This window comes from Pipistrellus hanaki (assembly GCF_964339955.1).
Source record: "Pipistrellus hanaki genome assembly, chromosome: 13".
Lineage (NCBI taxonomy): Eukaryota > Metazoa > Chordata > Mammalia > Chiroptera > Vespertilionidae > Pipistrellus > Pipistrellus hanaki.
In genome coordinates this window covers 21,089,214-21,114,888 of record NC_140515.1, presented here as the reverse complement: position 1 = coordinate 21,114,888, position 25,675 = coordinate 21,089,214, and the positions used below count along the sequence as shown (strand labels likewise).

Here is a 25,675-nt window from a genome sequence, read left to right as displayed (position 1 = left end):
TCATGTTCAATGACATAATACCTATGAAATACCAGCCTTATTATTCAGCTTCCATGGTGGCTCTGTGAGAGACAGCTTCTTGGAACTGATGCCCCTGTTAACACTAGGGAGACCAGGTTTGAGTTACCCACTGGGTGTTCTGTCCAAGTTTAAGAGTGGTGACATTTCCAGACAGAGGGTCTGGTGACATTTTCATTGGGCTGAATAGACTATACCTGAACATGGTTTAGCTGAAGATCACAAATCAGGAACAAAAAGAGACATTGTAAGGAAGAGCAAGACACAGGGCTGTTCTCAATGAGCCACAAATTCAGTGAGGACAGGGGCCAGTTCTGTTTTGCTCACCACTGTTGATGTGGTGCCTACTATAGTGTCTACCACAAGTAGGGCTGGATCAAGATCTGTTGAGAAAGGGGGAAAAGAACACACAACTGATTACTGACTGATTGCCAGTTGGCAAGTCTAGTCAGGGCCACGCTGTGGATAGTCTTGGCAATGACATCAGTGAGAAAGGCAAGGTTAAATGTCACCTTGCTTGGGGATCACAGGTTGACATTGATGCAACGAGATGCCTTGTTAATTAGAATCTTACTCTTTGTTCTGACTGGGTGTGTAAAGAATAAAGCGACATGGACTTTAATAAATAAATTCACTCTAAGCCTCTGAACTGACCATGACCGAAAATAATTGTCATTCCCTACGTGTTTTCACTTAATAATCATTTCCACTGGCTAATGCCTACATAAAGGAGAACAAATATTTGGCACCCGACTGTTTTCTGAGCACATGGCAGATATTTCTAATCAATCACAACACTATTTTTTTCATGGCTCAGTCTCAGATTATTTCTCGATGTGGCATTTCAGAGAGCCACTGACAAGCAACCAGAGTTGGCCTTCGAGGTGGACCCATTCTGTCTCTCTGCTCCACAGGGGTCTCCTTTTACATCATGGCAATAAGCATTTGTTCTTTTTCTTTCCTCCCCGGCATCTACTCTTCCTTCTTATGGCATTCTAACTTCCATTTGAGGATGCACTTCTCTTCTACTCCTAATTTATTGGCAACCAGGGACATTGACTCAAAACCTGGATCCAGGGTAGAGCACACAACCAGTTGGCTCAGTCCAATTCCCTAGCCACAGAGACTGCTTCAGGGGTTGTATAAGTCAAGCCACTCAGAGCCAACATTCCTGGGCTTTTGTTGAGCTGGTGGGAAAGCTGACTCTCATTCTCAACTTGTTATAATCATGGGAGCTTAGAGTAGCCAGGCAAACAATGAGCAGACTGAGAACAAAATCAGCATGGCAGTAGGCAGAGCAGAGAGATGGGAAGAAACTAATTCCTAGGGATCACATTTAAGCCCCTGGATCCAAGCATACCTGAAGTCGGATACTCCTGGACTTGCTGGTTCTAAGTAAAAATTCCTCTTTTGTTTTTACTTAAACTGGTCTGAGTTGGGTGCTCTGCTCCTAGCAACAAAGAAAATATGGCTTAAAGCAACAAATAGCTTGGTGCATTTCTCAGACCCTTCAATGGGATGGACCTCAGAAGATACCCTGAAGGCCATCACTTTCCAACCTTGCCTTGACCTGGTTGAGGGCTGCCATTTGTCCTCTGGAACTGGAAATGCCCCAGCTAATACAACAAAATTCTTGGCACCACAGAGGTAAAAAGGGCCTTAAGAGGCCTAGAGAGCACCCGGGCATCTGGGACCTGGAGTTCCTCTTTATCCTTTTTGTAATGTGAATGTCCCCAGTCCTGGTATGCTCACCATCTTCCAGAAAAATCTTTTCCAAATCTGCTACCTCTGATTACTCCAAATTCTGCAGTACTATACTGTTTGGGAGAGAGGGGATGGCTAATGTACATTCAACCACCCTCTTCAGCAAGTACTGTTGGCCCACTTGTTTAACTCATTCATTTCTTCATGCACCCAGTAAGTACTTTTCCGTTGTCTCCATGTGCCAACAATCATTGGTTCAGGTACTTGGGAGACATGAGTGATAAAGCCCCTGACTCACAGAGATTACATTCTAGAGACAGAAGAGAGTCAATAAACAATGAACGTGATGATAAAACTATATGTAACATTAGAAGGTGACAAGCACAGTGGGGAAAAAGGAGCAAGTTAAGAGCAATCAATGACTTGGTTTTACCAACCCACACAGGGTTGTCCAGGTGGGCCTACCTGGCAATAGAACATTGAACTCTACCTTGAAGAAGGCCAGGAGTGGCCCATGTCGAAAGTGAGTGGTCCTGTGACCAGTTCATTAGGACAATTTCCCAAGTTCTCTAACTTCTGCTCTATTTACTCTGCCCCAACCACCAGTAAGTGGGGATAGTTCTGGGCTATATCTATACACAGACCAAGTTCAATAAATTTCTTTCATTTTTCTGCTTGTTTTAAGTATTTGGGGTGGTGAAGAGTGGGGAGCTGTCGGATTTTGGCAGCAGGGAGTTAAGGAGTAGTGTTGGTTGAGACGTGCCGACCTCACAGTTTGTCTAAACACCGCACTGCCAGGGTGTTGATGCCATAAATGTCTAGGAAACTGAGTCAGTGCTAAAGGATTCTGACAAATGATTGAGCACAACAACACCTGATAGGAATTTTCTTATTAAAAAAAAAGCAGCAGCTGGAGATTCTGCCTGTCATAGAGAGAGCCTGGCTGACCTTGGGGTCTTAGGGAGCGGTCACTGGGGGCAGCCTCCTTGGTCCTGGGTGGCCCCTCAGAGGGGCTGATGCCTGGCCGCCCACTCCATGTGTGCTGGGCTTTCTCATCTTGACCTGTGTTCCCACTGGCCAGCTGATTGTGAGATTTATGTGCTAGGGCCACACTCACACTCGATCCTTTGAGGAAAACATAAAATAAACCCCACGGATTGGGGAGGGGCCACTCATCAGGGACTGCGGGGGAAGTCAGAGGCAGCTGCACAACCTGCACAGCTCAAGGTGCATCTGAGGCTGGAGCCCAAGTCCCTGGCCAATGCCACTGGGCAGCCTGCCCAAGCCTCGTCCCAGAGTGGCTATTCAGGACTTTCCAGTGAGAGGCTAACTAAGGTGCTGACTCCTCCCTCCCAAGTGAGAGAGATCAGAGGAGATTTGGTATAGGAATTGGCTCACATGCTTATGGAGGCTGAGAAGTCCCAGGATCTGCTTTCTGCCAGCTGGAGACCCGGGAAAGCTGGTGGTGTAACAGCCCAAAGCAAAGGCCCCGGAATCCAGGGCTGATGGTGTTAAATCCCAGTCCGAGTCTGAAGGCCAGAGACGCAGGAACACGGATCTCTAAGGGCTGGGGTAAGTGGGTGTTCTAGCTCAAACTAAAAAGGCAAATTTGCCTTTCCCCTACCATTTTGTTCTATTGAGGGCCTCAAGGAATTGAATGATGTCTGTCTTAATGGGTAAGGATGACTTTTATTCATTTTACCCAATCAAATGCTGATATCTTCCAGAAACACACTCAAGAGCACACCCAGAATTAATGTTTGCCAACTCTTTGGGCATCCCTTAGCCTAGTCAGGTTGCCAAATAAAATTTACTATGACAATAATTAACTTTGACAGATTTCCTAATAACTGGGCCATGCGGTCCCTTGCATAGAATCTTGGGATGACTTGATCAAAACACATCAGAACTGTCGAAATTTGACTGAGTTATGAAAAGACCAGAGAAGGGATGTCTTCAGGCCTGGCTGGTTCCAATTGCTCAGAAAAGATCCCCGGGACCTGTTATATCTCAATTTCTCTGCACTCCTCCTTCTGTGATAGCTCCATTCTCAGGAACATTATACCCTTGTGGCAGCAGGATGCCCACTACAGCCCAACCTGTGGGGCTCAGTGGTTGAGCATTGACCTATGAACCATAAGGTCACAGTTCAATTCCCAGTCAGGGCACATGCCCAAGTTAAATGCTCAATCCCCAATAGGGGGTGTATAGGAGATAGTAGATCAATAATTCTCTCTCATGATTGATGTTTCTCTCTTCCTCTCCCTCTCTCCCTTCATCTCTGAAATAAAAAAAACATACATATTTTTTAAAAAGATGCCCGCCACAGCTCCTGCCTACATCACTGTGGGTCCTAGTCCAATGGGAATGAGGAAGTGCCTTTTTTGTGACATGGCTAACAAAAGTCTCAGTGTGTTTTTACCTGAATAATAGGCCCATTCCAATCACTGCAGCCACAGGAGTAGGATAATACACTGGTCAGGGCTGCTTCACTGCTATTAGAAGGGATGATGGGCGGAAGAAGGTGGGTCATGCCAGCCAAAACCAAGTGACCACTTAAGAGCAAAATCAATGTTGCCCACTCAGCATAGGCTTGAGCCTGAAGAATCAATAACAGGAGTGATCCGATAAGCTTGACCCTGATTGGTTGAGTGATTTTGAGCAGGGAACCTGTTCTCTCTAAAACCTCCAAGGTCCTATGAATGCAGAATGTTTTCCCCTACGGACGCTTCAACAGCTGCTTCAAAATAGCTACTCCAAGCCACTTTTTCAGCTAGAGACCAAATGCTCCATGAAACACAGCAAAAGAAGAAAAACGGGATAAGGGTCAGCACAACCCTACTGCTGCTTTATGTCTTTTCTGGCAGTTACAAAACAAACCACCAAATCACTCAGGATAATCTACTCGGTTTACAAATTTCATGGTAGCACAAACCGCTCATTTGAGTGGGTCCAGATTAGTACCCTTTAACACCAAGAGCATGTTGTGCCAAAGACGGCAGCTTGAAGAAGTCCTCCAACATCTGACAAAGGTGGGCGGGAAGAAGGCACAGAGACTAACATCCCATTGGGCCAGAGAGACTTGTCTTTTCCCCAGAAAGGGAAATCATTTTCTAGTGGTCAAGTCAGGGGGAATGTGGAACCCTTATCAATATTACAACGAAATTATATTCTTTGCTGCAAGCATGAAGCCTGTAATTGATTTCATCCTCTGATGTGGCCAATTACAGATACATATATTGGTAGTCACTCATCTGTGCTCTTGGCATTACCTAACAAAGAGCTGGCTAGAAGCACTCAGTGTCTACTGGCAAAGTGGGACAAGCATGAGGTGGAGCAGCAGTTGATCCACCGAGATTGCAATTGTATTAACAAGCAGGGACTGTTTCTCGCAGGGAAACTGTTGTCACTAGATCTAACAATGGAAAGGCCTGATCTTCACCTAAAGACAATTTTTTTAAAATAGAGAATAACATTGTTTTCTATGGCAAGGCCTCTGATTTCTTCCAATGAAGGCAACCTACTCAACAATTAAAGGGGGCAACATGAGGCCACATCTGAACCAGAGCTTTGGAGCTAAAGAGGGAATTAGTAAAATGGAAGACACGTACAAGTCTTCCAAGTGTAATCCAAAGTTTAAAAAATGGAAGATAAACACAAGAAACTAAGAGACTTAGAAATGGAATGAGAAGGCTAACATGAATCTAATCCAAGTTTTGAAAGGTGGTAAAAGACAGAATAAGGGAGAAGGACTATCAAAGAGACAATGTTACCAATTTTCAAATTTAGATGGGTCATAGTGACATTGCCAAAAGCAAAGAAAACAACACAAACTTAAAAGCAGGCAATGATTAAGCATGGATGCCTACAAAGAGACAGCCATCAGAATGACTACTGACATCTTACCCACCAAAGTGCTCAGAAAAGTGGAATACCTTTACCGGTAGTGGGCTGAGAAAACCACTACTAGGCTGGAGACCCACATCCTTTGAAACTCTTTTAATAATGATGGTAAAGCCCGGCTGGTGTGGCTCAATGATTGAGCATCAACCTAAGAACCAGGAGGTCACAGTTCGGTTCCCCGTCAGGCACATGCCCAGGTTGTGGGCTCCATCTCCAGTGTGGGACATGCAAGAGGCAGCTGACCAATGATTCTCCCTCATCATTGGTGTTTTTATATCTCTCTCCCTGTCCCTTCCTCTCTGAAGTCAATACAAATATCTTTAAAAATAATAATAATGATGGCAAAATAAAGACAAAAAGAAACAGTATTTATCCACAAAATATTAACCTATAAATTGCCCCTAAAACTTAAATTCTAAAGGATGTGTTAGATAAAAAGAATTTTTTTTCAGATGAAAAATCACATATAAGTAGAAAGAATAAGCAAATACATTAATAAATATGTGAGCTGATCCAATGTTTGTATAAAATAATAATATACCAAATAGAATGGGACAAAGCAAAAATAATAGTGGAGGCTTTTGGCTGGTGTGGCTCATTGGTTGGGTGTCATCCCGTGCACTGAAGGTTTGATTCTTGGTCAGGGCACATGCTGGAGTTTTGGGCTTCATCCCTGTTAGGAGGCATGCAGGAGGCAGCTGATCCATCTTTCACTTTCACATCAATGTTTCTCACCCTCTCCGTTCTTCTTTATCTAAAAAAAAAAAAAAAAAATTAAGTATTTTAAAAAATAATAGCTGAGCACTAGCCAGTTTTCTCAGTGGTCAGAGCCTCAGCCCAGGTACTGAAGGGTTGTAGCTTTGATTCCCAGTCAAGGGCACATACCTCAGTTGCAGGTTCAATCTCTGGCACTGATCTGGGCGAGAGTGAGAGGCAACCAGTCTGTGTGTCCCTTTCACCTCTCTCTCTCTCTCTCTCTCTCTCTCTCTCTCTCTCTCTCTCTCTCTCTCTCTCTCTCTCCCTTCCTCCCTCCGTTCTTCCCTCCCTCCCTTCTTTCCATCCTTCCTCCCTCTTTTTCACTCTCTGAAAAAGTAGTAGAGCAAATATCCTCAGGTGAGGATTAAAAACAATTTTTTTAAAAAGCTGAAACAAAATACTGGCCTGTAATAGTAAAAAGACTCCAGCTGAAATAAAAATTTAAAAAAGGATGTAATGGAGGGTGCACTGAGAATGAAATTATCCTAAACTTTGTGGGTTTTTCAGAAAGATGGGAAATGTTTTTATTAAATTTGGGCTTTGTTAAGTATGTTTATTAAACCTGTTAGTCTAACTACTAAAAGAATAAGCATGGAACATACATTCATAAGAAATAGCAGAGAAAAATGGAGTAAAAACAAAAATCCAAAAGAAGGCCAAAAAGGAGAAGAAAGAATCAGAAGTAGGACAACCAGAAGTATATAACAAGACAGAAAAATAATTGTAAACATATCAGCATTTCCAATGAATATAAATGGATTAATGTCTACAGATAAATGACAAAACTGCCAGGCAGATTTGGAATTTAAAAAACTTAATGATATGTTCCATATAAAAACAAAAAGTAACAGACCTGTAAGAACTGGGTAAATCCACCAATGTAACAGAAATTGTGTTTAACACACTTCTCAATCATTGACAGATCAGGCAGACCAAGAAGTCATTATAAATTGAAAAATACAACTAACAATCCTGATTTAATGGGTTACATCAATCACTGAGCTCAGCAATTGGAGAATACATACTTTTTTTCAAGCACAAAAACTGGCCACACATTATGCCCGAAAACCGGCCTTGGAAAATCCAGAAACTTGATGGCAGTTGAGCTACATCCTCTGACCAATATTCACTTAAGTGAGAAAATGTATGAGGGAAGGGAGGATAAATGGAAAAACTACATATATTTGGAAATTAGAAAAGCAACAACAAACTAACGTGTCAAAGAAATAATAATGAAAATCAGAAAATACTAACATATGGGAAGTATCTAACTGTATTACAGGGCATTTTATTTTCAATGCTCCATTAGAAAGTAAGAAAGTCTCCAAATTAATGAACTAACATTTAACAGACAAATTTAGGAAAGAAAAGACCAGGATAAAAAACTTATAAAATAAAAGAAAAGCAAAATAAAGATAAAAGCAAAAATTAATAAAATATAAAATGAATACACAAGAGTGAAGATCAATAAAATCAAAAGTTGGGTCTTTTAAAATACTAATAATAGAAATTAATTATCAATATTAATCAATAAAAACAGAAAATATGCAAATAAACAATATTAGGAGTGAAAAAAACATTATTACAAATGCTGCAGAAATCAATAATTAATAGGTTATCATGAACCGCTGTATACCAATAAATTTATACATTTCAATAGAATGGATACTTTCCTGGAAAAACACAATCTATCAAAATTGACTTAGAGAACATAGAAATATTCCTATAACCATTTTAAAAATTATTCCAAATGTTACAAAAGAAAACACTGGACTTGGATAACTTTATAGGCATGTTCTACCAAACAGATAGGACAGATAACTTGAAGTTTACACAATTTGGTTCCAGATAATTATTTTTATTAGGCCAACCTAACCTTGACTACAAACAAGACAGGGATAGTATAACAGGCCAGTTTTACTCATGAGCATAAATTTTAAAATGTAAATAAAAAATTGGGAAACCAAATTCAGAAATAGATAAAAACAATAAAACACCATTACCAATTCTGGTTTGGTCAGAAATGTAACCTTGACTTAACATAGAAAATAGATGAATGCAATTTGCCATATTAACAAGTTAGAAAAAAAAAAATCCCCACATTTTTTATCCTAGTAAATGCAAGAAGAAGAAAAAAGGTTTTCCATCAAATTCAACACAATGAAGTGAACCTATAATAAAACTACCACAAATAAGATACTTAGCTATAAAAGTTGAAAGAATTCCATCTATAAATATTTTTAGAAATCAATATAGAAGAATTTATTACTTCATTAAGAAAAGCAATTTTAAATAAGACATAATAAGCACCCTATGAGAAACCATTTAAGAAAATATTGAAATTTTGGACAATTTTTAAATTGAGAATTTTTCATGAAAAACAACAACCTGGAAGAACATTTTGACAACCCGTAATTAACAGAGAGTTAGTATCAAGAATAAAGGATTCCTATAAATTAGTGCTAAAAAGTAACATCTCAATAGAAACAAATCCTAAACAGGGCGGGGATAAACAAGAGCACATAAATCTTACAAATTGGCCAGTCTCAATTAGTAATTAGACAAATGTGAATTAGAACCATGTTGAGTATATAATTTTGAACTGGGAATAATTAAAAAGTGTGACAGCACTAGATGTAGGCAAGGATGTGGAGCTACAGAGCTTATTACATTGTTAATGGAGTATGGATCGGAACAGCAACTTTAATAAACACTTTGGCATTACTCAGGGAAGTGCTCAGGCGCCATGGACCAGCAATTCTAATCACTGGTTGGGAACACTTGCAAGAAATGCCTCTCAGAAGAGTCTTGAAATGTGTGCCAGTGAACATACACAAAAATCATATGGCAAGATTGTTCATACAAGTGAAAAACTGGAAACAATCCAAAATGTCCATGCACAGCAGAATGGATAGATACCTGGTGGTACATCTCTACTATAGATAGTATATAACAATCACCAGGGCTAAACTAAAGCCTGGTGTATTACCACAAGTGAATCTCAGAGATAGTAAGTGGAAAAGCAAGTTACAAAAGAATGCAAGCAACCTAATGCATTTGCATCAAGTTCAAATTCAGGCAAATTCATAAATTTGTTGTTTAGGGATTTGTAAGTAGTGACATGGCAATAAAGAAAAGCAAGGAAATGAGAAATTCAGAATTCTGAATATTGGTTACCAAAGGTAGAGGGAGGGAGGAGATGCATCAGGGAAGTAGTAAGAGAAAGCTTAGGAGGTAGTGGAAGGTGTGCATGTGTGTGCGTGCATTTATGTGTGTGTGTGTGTGTGTGTGTGTGTGTGTGTGTGTGTGTAGGTGATATTTGGGGTTAATGCCATTATTCTTTAAACTGTGCTAACATATATTTTCAAAATTTGGTATACTTGGTATATTTGACAATTAGAAGAGCATTTAATAAAATTACAGTCTTTTTTGTTTCGCCTTAAAAAGACTCTTAAAGAAACCAGGGTAATTTTTAAATGTCTTGTATCAAGCAGCAGCACTGTGTCCTTAGAAGAAATGCTGTAATTAAAAGGATGCTGGTTATATTGGAAAGAATGGGCAATAACAGCACTTATATCACTATCCTTATGTTGTAAAAAGTAGAAGTATTAGAAAAAAATAGCATAGCATATAAATCTTGGGATTTATCTTCTATAATTGAAACTTTATAGCCTTGAGTGGAGGCCAGGGCCAGCCAGGACAGGTGGAAACCTTGGCTTCCTCCATCACTGGAGGCAACCCAAGCCTCTTGCTTGCTACAGCTCTGTGGCCACCGCCATATTTGTTAGGTTAATTTGCATACTTGCTCCTGATTGGCTGGTGAGCATGGCTTGTAGTGGAGTTGCGGTCAATTTGCATGTTTTTTTCTCTTATTAAACAGGATACCTCATATTTCATATCTCTTCTCATATATCACATGTCATATATTTTATATCATATATGGTCACCCACTAAACTAATATTGATGCATCCTTGCAATTCGGTCTGACAAGCCCCCTCCTTTGACATCATAGTGGCCTACTGGTGATAGGCTAGACTCAGCCATACCTGATACTCCCAGATCTGTGTGAAAGCAGTGAGGGATTCACTGAAGACAGAATTCAAAGCAAACTTGAGAGGACAGCTGGCAGCAGCATGAAAAATTGTGAAAGTGAAGAAGGAATAACATAGCCTGACTAAAGTTGGAAATGGTACATTGTCAAGGTGAATGTATGTAGGCACATGTTAAGTCAGAATGAAAACAATCTCCTTACTTGGGGCAGAAGGATACCTGTCTGTTGATGACTGACAATGCCAACACACTGAAGCATGGTTCAAAAAATAATTACACTGGAGTACAAAACAAAGATAAATAAATGAAGAGATTTATCAATGAGACCCTTGGATAGAAAGACATAATATTATACTTTTATTTTAAAACTACTTTATAAAATAAAAACTATCTTATTACTTTTGAACTTGACAAAATTGTTCTAAAATTAGTCTGAAGAATACTCAGAATTCCAATAAAAACATTTTTAAATAAATTTTTATTGTTCAGATTATTACAGTTGTTCCTCTTTTTCACCCCCATAGCTCCCCTCTACCCAGTTCCCATCCACCCCCCATGCCCTTACCCCCACCATTGTCCTCGTCCATAGGTGTAAGATTTTTGTCCAATCTCTTCCCGCACCCTCACACTCCTTCCCCCCCAGAAGTGTCAGTCCACTCCCTTTATATGCCCCGATTCTATTATATTTATCAATTTATTCTGTCCTTCAGATTTTTTATTCACTTGATTTTTAGATTCACTTGTTGATAGATATGTATTTGTTGCCACTTCATTGTTCATAATTTTTATCTTTACCTTAAGAAAATATTTTTTAAAATAGTAACACTATAGCAGAGATTTATTAAACTTCTGGATATTAAAATACATTATAAAGCTTTGGTGACTAAAATAGTATGACATTTATTCAGGTACAAGGATATTATACCAGGATGATCACTGGAATACTTTTGCTCTAATAGCAGAATAGGAACAACCTAAAGGTGTACTGTCATGAGTCCATTTAATAAAGCATGTAACAGTAGCACACTGAAATATTATACAAGCATTAAAATTTTAAATTAAAGTTAATCCACATCTAGATATCTCACACTAGTTATCTCACACCAAAGATGATGAGAACATCTTAAAGACAGGTAAGCAGAAGACTATATTATGAACCAAGAGATGGCACTTTAACTGGCAGGGAACTTCTCAAAAACAACAGTATAGGTCAGAGGAAAATTGAATAAGATACCAAAAATAGTGAGCAAAAATAAATAGTAAGCCTAGAATTTTCCCCTCACTAAATTACCATTCAAGAGTCAGAGCAAAGGGTAAAATAAATACAGCTTCATGCATTCGGCAAGAATTCACCATTTGAAGTCCCTCGCTGAAAGAACTATCAAAGGCTGGATCAGAGAGAAGGAACCTGAGCCTCCTATGAGACAGTGGGATGAAAGAAACAATGCTGAGCAAATTGGGAAAAACTAAAGCAAGGATTGGGTGTATAAATAATAATTACTAATTTTTAGGTTAAAAAGGGTGAGACCAGAACTTAAGATTACAATAATATATAATTAAAGTGGGATAATGAGAGTGAAACCATGACATCTATCCCCCTTTTAAGCTAAGCATCTATGTTAAAAATATTTTGTGGACTCTAAAAACTACAAGAGAAATATAAAGCTTGCAAACCAGTCAGAGATAAAAGAAGAATTGTAAAGAAAAGAAATCAAGCAATTCAACAAAGGGAGGATAAAAGGAGGGGGGAGGGATAAACAGGTAAAAAAAAAAAATGCCCAAACATAAGGGACACATCAGTACTACTCTCAACAATAGAGATTATTTTAAATAATAATGTGCTAATGATCTTAATAATACCAACAGTTTAGACAAATCAGGAAGAAAAAGATGAAGACTCTAGTTAAAAAAAAAAAAAAAAGATTTGGTTAAACATGAAAATTTTATTCATAAAAGAATAAAACAAATTGCTTATAATGTGAAATCCCACTTACAATAAAGAAATTCAAATGTAAAATGATAAAAATAAATAAATAAAAGAAAATGCTCAGCCCAGCTGGTGTAGCTCAGTGGTTGAATGTTGACCTATGAACCAGGAGGTCACGGTTTGATTCCCAGTCAGGGCATATGCCCAGATGGCAGCCTCAATCCCCAATTGTGGGGTGTGGAGAAGGTAGCCAATGATTCTCTCTCATCATTGATATTTCTATTCTCTCTCCCTCTCCCTTCCTCTCTGAAATAAATAAATAAATATATATATATATATATATATATATATATATATATATATATATATATATATATTTTAAAATGCCCAAATGTATGTAACTTTTACTTTTTTTAGGGTGTAGAAAGATAAAATGAAGTATCTCTCTTGTGTTAATAACAAGAAAACACCAGAAAAAAAAAATTAAAAAGCTAACTATTCTAAGGAGCCGCTTCAGAGCAGGTTGAAGACTGGAATAATGGAATTACAGAGAGAAAAGAAGCCTTCATCAGTGAGAAGAGCCCCTATGTCAGTTTGGGTACAGAAATAAAGGAGTGGCTTCAACCAAAAACCCCAGGTAATTTGTGCAAATAAGAAGAAATCAGTTAAAACTTAGATGAAAGCATGGACCAGCAGGACTGAACCCAAATGACTTCTTCTCACACCCCTCTTCCAATCTTGCCAAGAAAGCATCAATAATCAATACAGGAGGGGCAAGAAAATAGGGTTCAAGGGTCCTGCTTGAGTTGAATTCAAAGATAAAACAAAAATATTTTAAATTACAGCCTAAAATCCTTCTAGCTCAAACACTAATGAAATTTAAAAGGGAGCAGCAGGTATTATGAGACTGACACTTCTTGCCTGTGTTTTTTTTTCTCCCTCAAATTCTAATTCAGTCATGAGAAAAACATCAAATAACGAATGGGGGCATTCTATAAAAGGCCTGACCAGTCCTCCTGAAGTTGTCATGGTCATAGCATCGAGCAGAGTCTGAGAAACCACCATAGGCCAGAGGGGACAGGGAGATGTGATGATGAAACACAGTGTGAGATCCTGGAACTGAAAATGGACATGATTGGAAATAGGGAGACATCTGAACAAAGTTCAGGTTTAGTTCATAGTGATGTGCCAAAGTCGGTTTCTTAGTTGTGACAAAGGTATAACAGCAATGTAAACTGTTAATAAATGGGAAACCTGGTCAAGGGATATGCACGAATTCTTTTTACTATTCTCCCAATGTTTCTGTTGATCTAAAATCATTCTAAAATAAAAGGTTATTTTTTAAAGAGAAAAGAAACACCCATTTACAGAGTGCAAACCATTTATGAATAAAACTAACATATTGAAAACTACAAAATATGACTCACAAAAAAATTAGAAAATGCCTAACTAAATGGAGGGATATACCATGTTCAAGGATTGAAAGTTTTAATATTGTTAAGGTATCATTTCTCCCCCAAACAGATTAATTAATTCAATGTAACCTCAATCTAAATCCCAGCATGCATTTTCTAAAAATTGTTAGGCTGATTCTAAACTTAAAATAATAGCCCAAACAACTTTGATTTCAAGGCTTATTGGTTAGTGAAAGTAATCAAGACAATGTGATTGGGGCATAAGGATAGCCATGGAGTTAGGACAAAATACACTATATATACTAGAGGCCCAGAGTACGAAATCATATGGATAGGGTCCCTAGGCCTAGCCTCCTGCGATCAGGGCCATCTTCTGCCCGTTCACCAGTGCCCAGGCTGAACGCCACCTCCTCTGCCAGGCTGTCAGGCCATTCATCCCCAGCTGCTCGGGGCTCAGGCCTGCAGGAAAGCAGGCGCTAAAACTTCACCTCCATGCTTGGGGCCGCTTAGGCAGGCACCGCCAAGCACTGCTGGGACCTGAGGTGCTGACCGAAGCTGTGGGGTGCACCCTCAACCTACCCGTGCCAGCATGAGTAGCACCAAGTGGGCAGCACATTCAATCTGCAGCCGGCCAGCTCACGCACATGGAGGTGAATTGGCCAGCACCTGCTTTTCCACAGGCCTGAGCCCCTGATCAATCAGGGATGAACTGGAGATCCCAACAGCATGATAGCCAGCCTGGTCCTCCCACCACCCACCCCGATTTCCCAGTTCACCATCACTGATCCATCAGAGCCTGCAGGCCAGAGGTAGGGACCAAGAGGTCAGCCATTCAGCCTGCTTACCAGTCCCCAGTCCTGCCCCGCCCCATTTGTGGGTGGGGATGAGGGGAAGGGACCGAGAGTTGCTCAATGCACCTCATGGTGACCAGTTGTTTGGTCATCACAGTAGTCACGGACATTGGCTTTTCATTCATATATATATACATATACATATATATATATATATATGAATTATATATATATGAATTATATATATATATATGAATTATATATATTTTTTTTAACTGATTTACAACAAAAGACTCAAAGTGAATGAGTTAGTAAATGTCTTTCCAACAAATGGTGCTGAAATCACTACATATGTTTGTTTTTAAAAATGAGCATCTAACCCTACCATCATACCATCAACAAAATTTAATTCAAAATGTCTCATAGACGTAAATGTAAGAACTATAACTATAAAACTTCAGTTAGGAAACAATTTTTGCAAGTTTAGGGTAGGTAAAGTTTTCTTGATTGGATAAAAGAAGTATGAATCATGGGAAAAACTGATAAAATGAAGTTCATAAAAATTAAAAACATCTGCTCTTTAAAAGTTATCAGTAAGAAAAGTAAAAGATACACTACATACTGGGGAGAAATATTCACAACATATATATCTATCAACATATTTGTATCCAAAACATACAGAGAACACATAAAATTCAATAATAAGATTAACAATTCAATAAAAAATAAGCAAAAAAATTTAAACACATAATTCACAAATGGCCAATGAGAACATAAATCAATACTTAGTTATTAGAGAAATACAATTTAAAAGCACAATGAGATACCACTACCTATTCCAGAATGGTTTTTAAAATTTTTTTAAAGACTGGGAAAGGAATTCAGTTCATTCAGCATGATCGCCCCCCAACCCCCCAATAGTTATATTGAGTTTTTAGAGAGAAAGGAAGGGAAAGAAACATTGATGTGAGAGTGTAACATAGATTGCTGCCTCCTGAATGCCCCCTACTGGGGACTGAGCCTACAACCTGGGCATGTGCCCTGACCGGGAATTGAACTGGCAACCCTTTGGTGCACAGAATGATGCCCAACCAAATGAATCACACCAGCCAGAGCCAGAATGGCTAAAATTTTTTAAACTAACAATACCCTCTTTTGGCAACAATGCGAACAACTGAACTGCTGATGGTTATGCAAAATAATGAAACAACTTTTGCAAAAACAGTTTGCTTATAAAGGTAGGCATCCCTTTATCCTATGACCAAGACATTCTACCCCTAAATAGTTGCTTGAGAGAAATGAAAACATGTCCACAAAAGTTATGTGCACAAATTCACTAAGAGGCTTCGTTCAAAGAAGTCCAAGTCTAGAAGTAACTCTGCTATGATTAACAACAGAAAGAGCTGAACACACTGTAGACCACAGCAGACGGGATCACTGTCAGATCTCCATCCTTTGAATGCACCCTTCTGACTACTCTTCACCTTGCATTCACTTATTTCACAGCTATTTCTTGAGGGCTGGACAGGGATCCAGATGCCACGAATACAACACTGAGCACATTTGTTAAGAAGTCCCTGCTCTTGTGGAGTTCATTCTAGTGAAAGAACAAATGAACACAACAGCTTCAAACGATGAGAAACGCGGAGTTGGAAACGTGGTGAAGGGATTTCGTGAGACTTGGCGGGAGAGACAACCCCTTTGCCAGAGAGGCTGGGGCGTCAGATCTTGGTTCAAGTATGGGAAAGTACTTCATGCTTCCTCCTCCTCTTTTATCCCCTTTTCCTAACTTTACAGGCTAGTACTCTAGCTCTCAAGAGCTTTATATTCCTGCCGAAACCGGTTTGGCTCAGTGTTAAGAGCATCGGTCTGCGGACTGAAAGGTCCCAGGTTCGATTCCCGTCAAGGGCATGTACATTGGTTGCAGGCACATCCCCAGTGGGGAGTGTGCAGGAGGCACCTGGTCGATGTCTCTCTCTCATCGACGTTTCTGGCTCTCTATCTCTCTCCCTTCCTCTCTATAAAGAATCAATAAAATATATTAAAAAGAAAAAAAAAAGAGCTTTATATTCCTGTGTCTTCATTCTTTTCTTAGACAGCAGGCTTTTAGCAGTGTCGAAGAACATGAGGCTCGCCCTAGCTGGTATGGCTCGTTGGAATGAGCATTGGCCCACATTCTGAAAGGTCCTGAGTTCGATTCCAGTTAAGGGCACACGTACCTTGGTTGTAGGCTCCATCCCCAGCCCTGGGTGCTTGCAGGAAGCAATCTATCAACATCAATGTTTCTCTGTCTCTCCCACTCCCTTCCACTCTCTCAAAAATCAGGTGAGGATTAACAACAGCAACAAAAAGAACATGAACTTCTGTCTTTTTTATTGTTCATTTACTCAATAAATTATAGAGCCCGATTAGCTACCAGGGATGAGGGGATAGGGATCCGCCGGCTGCTTCCCCTGAGGGAAAGAGGAAACGAAATCAACCCACCCGCACACCATTAATGAACACTGGAAGAAGGCAACCCTCACCTCAAAGCTCTTTACTTCCACTTGTCTAAAAGTTGTCATAATCACAACTATTTTTAGAACATAGTACTATTGAATATATTGATATTTGCCAGAAAGTGGGTAAAAGAAATACCCAAATATACAGCATATTTTTTAATGTAAATGGCATCTCTGAAAGGTGGTCCTCTGAAAAAGATCATGTCGTGTTAGGGGCAAAGCACTGCTGTGAGTACTGGTTCCAGATCTGACCGACTTTTCTGACTTTGGATTTCTAAATTGACCTAAGCTAATCATGGAAATATCAGTTGGGGAGGTGGATAATCCTCAGTGATTACATATGAGTCAGGGTTAGCTTACCCCATGACCTTCCTACTGAAAACAAGTTTCAGCCTAAATCTGCCCCTTTATAAACAAGCATTCGTTGGCTGGGAGCACAAAACGGTTCACCCGGCCTGGACTACAAAGTGGGTGAGACCCCAGCTCTGTACCTTCTCAGGCAGACTGACCATGGTGTGCATGAAAGGTTGACTCGAAGTACAGAAAATATTCCAATGGTCTAGAGTGAAGTGTGTGTGACCCACAGACTCATCTTCAGATAAACAGAAACCTGTACTACGGTGGCCGAGTACAGTCTCATTTTAGGGCTGAGCCCCCAAATGAATAGGCTCCAGGTGGGCTTAAACAGCCTGCTTCACATGAAAATAAATTGTCCCTAGAATATTTCAGCCCGTTTACATCTATGGACCGTACAAGTTTCACCAGTGAGAGCCCATTTCTAGCACTCATCAAGCCACGCATCTCACCCAGGAAAACCCATCTCCAGCATTCCCTCTGCAAATCCCCAGAGCCCCTCGTATGGAGAAAGGAGCTAAAGAGACCCAAATGGGCTCTCTGATCAGAATGTTGGCTCCCTAACCTGGGTATGACTTCCTGAATTGGCTGCCTGGGGTTGTTACAGCTAGCAGCATGTTGCTAACATGCCACTGCCTACCGTGTATCATAAAACATAGACATCTCCACCATCAGAACATCACATCACCTGTCTCCCCTGGGTCCTCAATCCGTCACTTCATTACACATTTGTTCGTGCCACTGTGATAGAGACTAGAGAGACATTCTGCCCTAAGGAGCTCAAACGTTTAGATCTTAGAAGGCAAATAATCCTATGTCCTAGGAGCCACGTGGAGCACCGCCTCAAGAAGAATTCAAGCTCAGCGAGCAAAGACATTTAGGATTGACTAACATCTGCCATGGCATGAAATGGGAATTGGTCATACATATTTAAGTGCTCTTCCCATGCATCTTCCCAACCTCCCCAGGTATTTAAGATGACAAAGTAGACTAATTAACTGTAAAAGTACATTGGGAAAAAATGTAAAACACTGCCAATTTGAGGCATCATTACTACCAGAAGTAGCTGCCAATTCAAGCAGAAAGATGGTATCACATGCCCGTCTTCAGAGACTCAAGCACCCGAGAGATGAAAAGAAGATGAAAAGAGAGAAATGAAAGTGCTGGCAAGCTCTACTTACAGCAATTTCCTGTGAAGGAAGGTCAGTGCATACCAGGCTATGCCAACCATGGCTCTCACTTAGCTTCTCTGAGAAGCCACACAAGCTTCAAATGGGCAGTTAAACCATAGGAGCATTTGTACTGGGCACCAGTGGCCTGAGTCATCCCTTAGGGGCACAAGTCACCCAACATAATCGCAAGCCCCCTTTGAGAACAGGGGCCATGCTTCACAGATGAATGGCCAGTGCCATCAGCCCTGCTAAAGCACAGCACATGCATTCCTGAAAATCATCGTGCTGTGCAAAATTACGCAGTAAAAAACCACAGGACATGTGGGGGGAAAGGTGTTGGAACACCAACACTCAAAATCTTCATCAGTGACACATTTTAAAAAAAGGAAAAGAACCTCATAAAAATGGTAACACATTTTCACACATGTGAAATATTTGAGGGATAAATACTACAATAAATAGGACAGTTCACCTTGAAAAGGACCTGGAACTTGCTTGTAGCAGTGGGCTACCACTGGAGAGGGTTGTGGCATGTAAGCCAAGCATGTCAAACTCAAAGGCTAACTCGGGCCAAATAAATGAGGCATGTGGCCCAAGGGCCATGAGTTAGACATGTTTGGTATAAACTATTCTATGCCCTGGTAGGGAAAAAGTTATGTGAAATGGAACAGAAAGCTGTAGCAGCCATCACGTGGATGGTGTGGCTCATGACATGCATAATGACTGGAAGGGGGTGGTGGGTGTAAAGGTATGTGCACTCTATGTAATCCTGCATGTCTTTGTTCAGCTAGGTGCAGTTTCTGGAGTTCACAAAGCGCTTGTCCTGGGCAAAATTCAGCATACCCAAAAGTAAAATAGGTTCAAATTCTTTCCCACCATAGCTATGTCATTGGGACAAATGTAAATTTATAAAACAAGCATCGTAGCAAAACTGACCAAACACAAGTATAGCCCAGAGCACAAAGGAACTAGTTAATGATAGTTATCATTTACTGAGGACTTTGTGAGCACTTATGCAAATCTTCCTAGTCAAGCATCACAACCAACTCAAAAAGGTTACTGTTTACAAAGGAGGAGTACTGGGGCTCAGAAATTAAAATATTTGCCCCCAATTATTCATGCTATGGTAGTGGAGACAAGATTTGAATTAAGCCAGCAGGAATGCAATGCTCAAGCTCTTAACCACTGTGTCCTCTGCCTTCCCAAAAGATTATTTCATGCAAAGTGTAAGTTATCCACTCATTGATTCCTTTAGTGGCTCAGTGTGTCTCCTTAGCACACCAGCTACTGTCAAATTGTGTGTAGCTATTTGTCTCAAATGGCAGAAAGATCAATTCCTGTCCTACTAGGAACTAGGAATGGGACAAGGCTATTACCTAAGGTCCCCTGGGAGGACAGATAGTTTAAACTCCATATGTGTCTAGTGCCCACATCTCCCAAGGACAGCACTGCAGTTGGATGTAGACCAGAAAAAGACCACAAAGCCATGGAAGCCCGGGTGAGACCAGGCAGAACTCATCTCGGCACCATGTGGTCGAAAAAATAAATGCAGACCAACTGGGCTGTGCAGGACAGAAACTAGCATTTCCAGAAAACGTAAAAAATGCCGACTCTGGGCTAACATGTTGGATGCTCCCAACAACACAATCCTGTGTGCCAGGATACTGAGCTCAAATGACATGATGAATATTAATGTGACTTTGGCAAGTGAAACTGCTGCTGACCAAAAGGGTTACCTTAAAGTAGCGTTTTATAGAATCTGCAAAGGCACAGGCTCGTGGGGATAGGTATATTCAGAAGGAAGGTAAGTATACACCTTTGTATGTTGGCTACATCTCTTCATAACTGTGTCCCCTTGGGAAAATTATTTAGCTTCCCCAAGCCTCATGGTCTCATGGCCTCATCAATAAGGGGTGATAATGGGGTGAATCTATCAGGGTAGCTGAAATCCTAGCTAATAAAAGGGTAATATGAAAATTAACTGTCACTCTGTCACAAAGATGGTGATGCCCATCTTAAGAGTTAGCCCCGCCGGAGTACTGGCAGGCCAGGCCACAGAAAGCTTGTGTTGTCACCCCAGTGACGAGGTAAGCATTCCACACCTGGCCACAGAAGGGCCTCTGGCCAGGTTAGGGTGAGGAACGCTTGCATCCTCACCCCAGCAATGAGGCAAGCATTCCATGCTTGGCTGCGGATGGGCCTCTGGGCTGCCGAAAGCCTCTGGGTAGCCAACGCAGAGCAGCCAGGCCCCACAGAGAGCTACTGGCACACAGATTTGTGCGCAGGGCTACTAGTGATTAAACAAAATAATACATGTAAAACTCTTAAGATGTCAAGTGCTTAATGGATGACAGCTTTCGCCTTAGGCATATTCATCATTGTCACCATTATTCCATCTGCAGTTAAAAGGAATGGATTCAGTGAAAGAGGAATCCCAACTCGTTTTTGCCTGGGGTTATTGTCATAACTTCCCATGCAATAGGAAGGGGATAAAGCTTTTCCAAGGAGAAGGAAGAAAACTGAATACGCCTTCCCATAAGGATATAGAATTCTTATTGGTCTAAAAATACTAGTTTTAACATTCAGTCCAATTCTTTTCATTAGCGCTTGTCTTCTGAAAACCCTGGCTCTACTTCCTCAACTTGGAGGAAACCAGGGGCCACCAAATCCCAGAGAGCCAATTCCAAAGTGACTCAAAGAACCAAGGGAATCGGATAGAGTAAGCTCGCTGCCGTCCTGAAAAGCAGCAGTTGGGGCCTGCTCAGTCTGATCCTGTCCCTGGTATTATAAAAAGCCAAGTACTCTTAGAGGATGAAGGGGTCATGGTTTGCCATGAAGTAAATCCAATATTCCCTATTTTAACCAAGACAACTGCTCCCAATTGTACATTTTTAATGTAAAAGGGTACAGAGAATTAAACTCAGTATCTCCAAGGTATGTAATGCATTTCTCAATTTTCAGGTTGTTGTAAATCTCGTATCAGATTCAAGAGAATAAACCTAGACATAAAAATACATTCTTTGGCCCTGGCCAGTGTTGCTAAGTGGTTAGAGTGTCAGCCCCATGCACTGAAGGGTCTCATGTTGGATTCCCACTCAAGGGCACATACCTGGGTTGCAGGTTCTATCGACTAGGGTATGTGCAGGAGGCAACCAATCCATGTGTCTCTCTCTCATTGATGTTTCCCTTCTCTCCTCCTTCCCTTCCATGCCCTCTAAAAAACAATGGGAAAAACATTCTTAGGTGAGAATTAACAACAAAGCACACACACACACACACACACACACACACAAACAAAAAAATAACCCCTGTCCTCTGATGAAGGACATTGCCCTCTATGTGAATCCTGTGGGCACTGATATCTGTTTTGCATTTGGGGATCCACCCTCTGGCCCCCTTCCACCCACCAACTGCTACCTAGGACGTGACCAGTTAGTCTCATTCCCCTGGCCAGAGTGATTGGCTCTGAGATCCAATCGAAGTCAGTGAGATGCAGTCAGACCCTGGTCAGCATTGGTAGGCTGGGGACTTGAGGCTTTCCCCCACTCTGCTGGAGCCAGGAAGGAGGAAGGTGATGCTTCTGCAGCTATTTTGCCTCGAGGAGAGATAATCCCTTCAGAGAATGCATCTCAGTCAGAGAATTGAGGCCACGAGGAAGAGAGGAGAAAACCTGGATCCTCGGGGCATCTTTAGAATATGTAGACCAGCCATGCCTGCAGCTTACATTCTCAGGGAACACACTTACATGTGCCATTACATTTGCTTCTTGCTTAAACCTACACCTTGACCGAGCCCCAGAGTTTCCTATTTGAAACGCCTTCATTATTCCTCCCCATCTGCCTAAAATCTAAACAGCCTCCAAGACCAGGATTCCTCTCCGCAGTCCCCTCTGCCCACTGCTGTCCTGGCCAGTGCTTCTCCCCGACTGCACTGCTGGCTGTTGGAGCCCTCGGCCTACGACAGGACTCTGCAGAGGGCCTGCTGGGTGTTCACCCTTTATCCCCAATGATGCTGGACGCATGTCACAGGCTGGCAAGGCTCTCCCAGAGCCCAGCTCAGTTCCTTCCCTGTAGGTGGTCTCGGGCAGTAGTTAGCTAACTGATAAAGTTGATAAAAGATGAGTTTCTGGAACCCAGAGAATGATGTTTAGTAAAAAAAAAAAAATATTTTCTTATTACTCAAATTGAAAAGATCAGAGCCATCAGCTCCTCTTGTAGGGTCCACATCCTTGATCATTTGTAACAAGAACCATCCCGCGGCCTCGCCAACTGTAATAAACAGGTACTATTTCTGAGTGATTATAGCATGAAAGGCTCCTTCAAAGTATTCTATTTCATCTTCACCACAAACTCCTGAGATACCCCATTATTAGCCCCATTTTATAAACGGGAAAGCCGAGGCTCAGAGGCATGAAGTGGCTTGTGTGAGGTCACAAGGCGAACAAGCGGCAGAGCCAGGATCCGCACCCTGGCAGTCTGGCCCAGAGCTTGCAATCCCCGCACCGCGCTGGCCTGCAAACCTCCCAGCCTCTCCCCTAATGTGTGCACCATAATTGCCTCCCCAGAAGTCACGGTCAATGTACCTCGCTAAATGCTTTCTGTGTAAATAGTTTATAATTGCTAGGAATGATACCTCCCTCATTTTTATCAGTTAGATAAAATTATCTTTTCAAATACTTCAAAATTATAGAGCGCTGGTCTAATTTGAAAACAATTTCTATGAAAGGGCTGCATTAACAAGTGCGATGATGCCTCTAATGGGAATGGCCACAGCGCTAACGTCATATCCATCTTTTACAAGCCCTGCCTGGGAAGCGTATTAAATCCATGGTCCAGGAAATAAAAATGAGAAGCCTCCTTTAGGACACACTTGTCTTTTAAATACAACCAACTAACTATCTGATAAAACTGAGTTTAATGGTCTCTGAAAAGAAGAGCCCGGAGATCGTGCATAGGAATGAGGGGCCCTCTTAACAGACTGACAGGGTGGAATCAGCACTGGTTGAGTAATGGTAATCATCGAGGCCATCTCAACTGGTGTGGACCACTCTGCACATGTGCCTTGTCACAGTCACTGCCCCTGAGGCTAAGGGTTCCGAGTCTGTGGTTTAGATTTACAATTCCACATCTCCTAGCTTAGCCCCGGGAGTCACACACATCAACACCCTTCAGAGACTCCAACTATGATCAGGCAGAAGAACATGCTTTTTGTTTTGTTTTGTTTGTTTTGCTTTTTTTCACCATTTCTTTTTTTTAAAAAAAATTTATAAAGCTACTTTATGGCTTTTTTGTGGCATGCCAGTGCCCTGGAGTGAGTGCAAGATGAAAGGTGGGAGGTAGCTGTATGCATGTCTGGTCTCGGCTTTACACCTGAGAGGGTATAAAGGAGAGCGGAGAAAGAGGAGTGGGAGGGGATCATCAAAGTGAGGATAATTCTAGCATTTGGATATATTTCAGACTGTTCTCTAGAGGCATGCCAAATACGTCATTCGGTGTTCTACCAAAGAAGTAGTCCTCTGTCTAACATTGAAGGTAACGATGACTATTTTTTAATTGTTGCCTACATGATTCCTTTAGGATCTAACTTCTGTGTCAGCTATGGCCTGGTTGCATAGAAAACATGTAGGTATTCAGCAAAGAGGAGGTGGCTCCTGTAATAGCCTACCATCTTCTGGCTCTCAGGATGTTCAGCTCCTCACCTCTCTGCTATCTGAGCTGTCCATCTAGTGGGAAGAGTTCTTCAAAAAATTGGAATGATTCATCTTGAGTTCCCTGGAACTGGAGAGGGCCAATCAGATTATCATTTGGTCCTTGAATTTAAAAAAAAAAAGAGTGGAATTCGTGAGCAGATAGGACAGATGACCATCAGAGCCATACTCAAGGATCTAAGATTCAGTTCCTACACGAAGCTCTAATATAAGAATTCTGTCATTGGGTCACCCAAGAGTTCCACCAATAAGTTTCTACAGTGACCCTAAATACTTTCCTACACATGGTTCTCTGTGACATCAACTTCAAATGTGTATGGATATTTATAAACATCCTTTCACAGAAACATATGAAAACACACAAACTTCACATATGTGAAGAAGACAAGCACATTTATAAAAATGTTAAGAGGGGATATCTCCAGGTTAAAAAATTACGATAATTTTTTTCTTTATGGTGCTTTTATTTATTTTTTTTCTTAGACTGTATTTCACATGTGTGATTTATAAATAATTTATGTACTTAAGTCATCCACTGATAACAATGGTGATAAAATTTATCAGTTTGGAAACATGCAGCAATACAATTAATCAGACCTTGAGTAACAATGGCACTGCTTAACTTCAAAAGTGCATTGGTATATTTATCAGCTCATGGGGTCTAAAAAGAAGCTGATAAACAAAGCCTTAGGAAGGCCAGGGAGCCCTGGCTAGTATGGCTCAGTTGGTTGGTTGTCATCCTGTGCACGAGGGATTGCTGGTTCAATTCCCAGTCAGGGTACATGCAGGAGGCATCAGATCAATGTTTTGCTCTTACATCAATGTCTCTCTCTCTCTCTCTCTCTCTCTCTCTCTCTCTCTCTCTCTCTCTCTCTTTTTCTCTCTCTCTGTCTCTCTCTCTCTGCCCCCTCTCCCTTCATCTCTCTCTAAAAACCAATAAGAAACAACAATAACAACAACAAAATCCAGGGGTTGGGGTCTTTTAGGGATCCAGACAGCAGAAACCACTTAAGACTTTAGCCACTTTCAGTCCTTGAGTGTCGAGACTCCAGTATCAAATCCCCAAAGAGACAATTTATTGGTCTCAGGGCACCTGCCCACTCCTTTGTCTGTTGATATAAGGGCACCTTAACTGGCAGTCCCAGCATGACTCCATGTGGAAGGAGAGAAGGGGCTCCCAAAGGAAAATTAGATGTTTTCAGTGAAGGAAAGGGTCCTGAAGGCGAGGAAGGAGAAAGCCAACACCCACCATAATAAAGACACTGAATAGCAACCAGCTACTAATTGCTGCACACACAGCTGAATGTAGACTTGCTATAGATTGTTCCATTTAGTAAAATAGGTACTCATAATTATTCTCATTTGATAGCTGATAA

General features: G+C 41.0%; 1 long non-coding RNA gene across 1 annotated transcript in view; it reads right to left on the bottom strand.

The window, feature by feature from the left end:
• Positions 1 to 5,707: 5,707 nt before the first annotated feature.
• The window catches only part of LOC311632070, a 36,291-nt gene continuing 16,323 nt past the window's right edge, over positions 5,708 to 25,675 (bottom strand). The window contains exon 3 of the long non-coding RNA XR_014796708.1: positions 5,708 to 6,379. This is a non-coding gene — a long non-coding RNA (uncharacterized lncRNA). The remainder of the gene's footprint in view (positions 6,380 to 25,675) is intronic.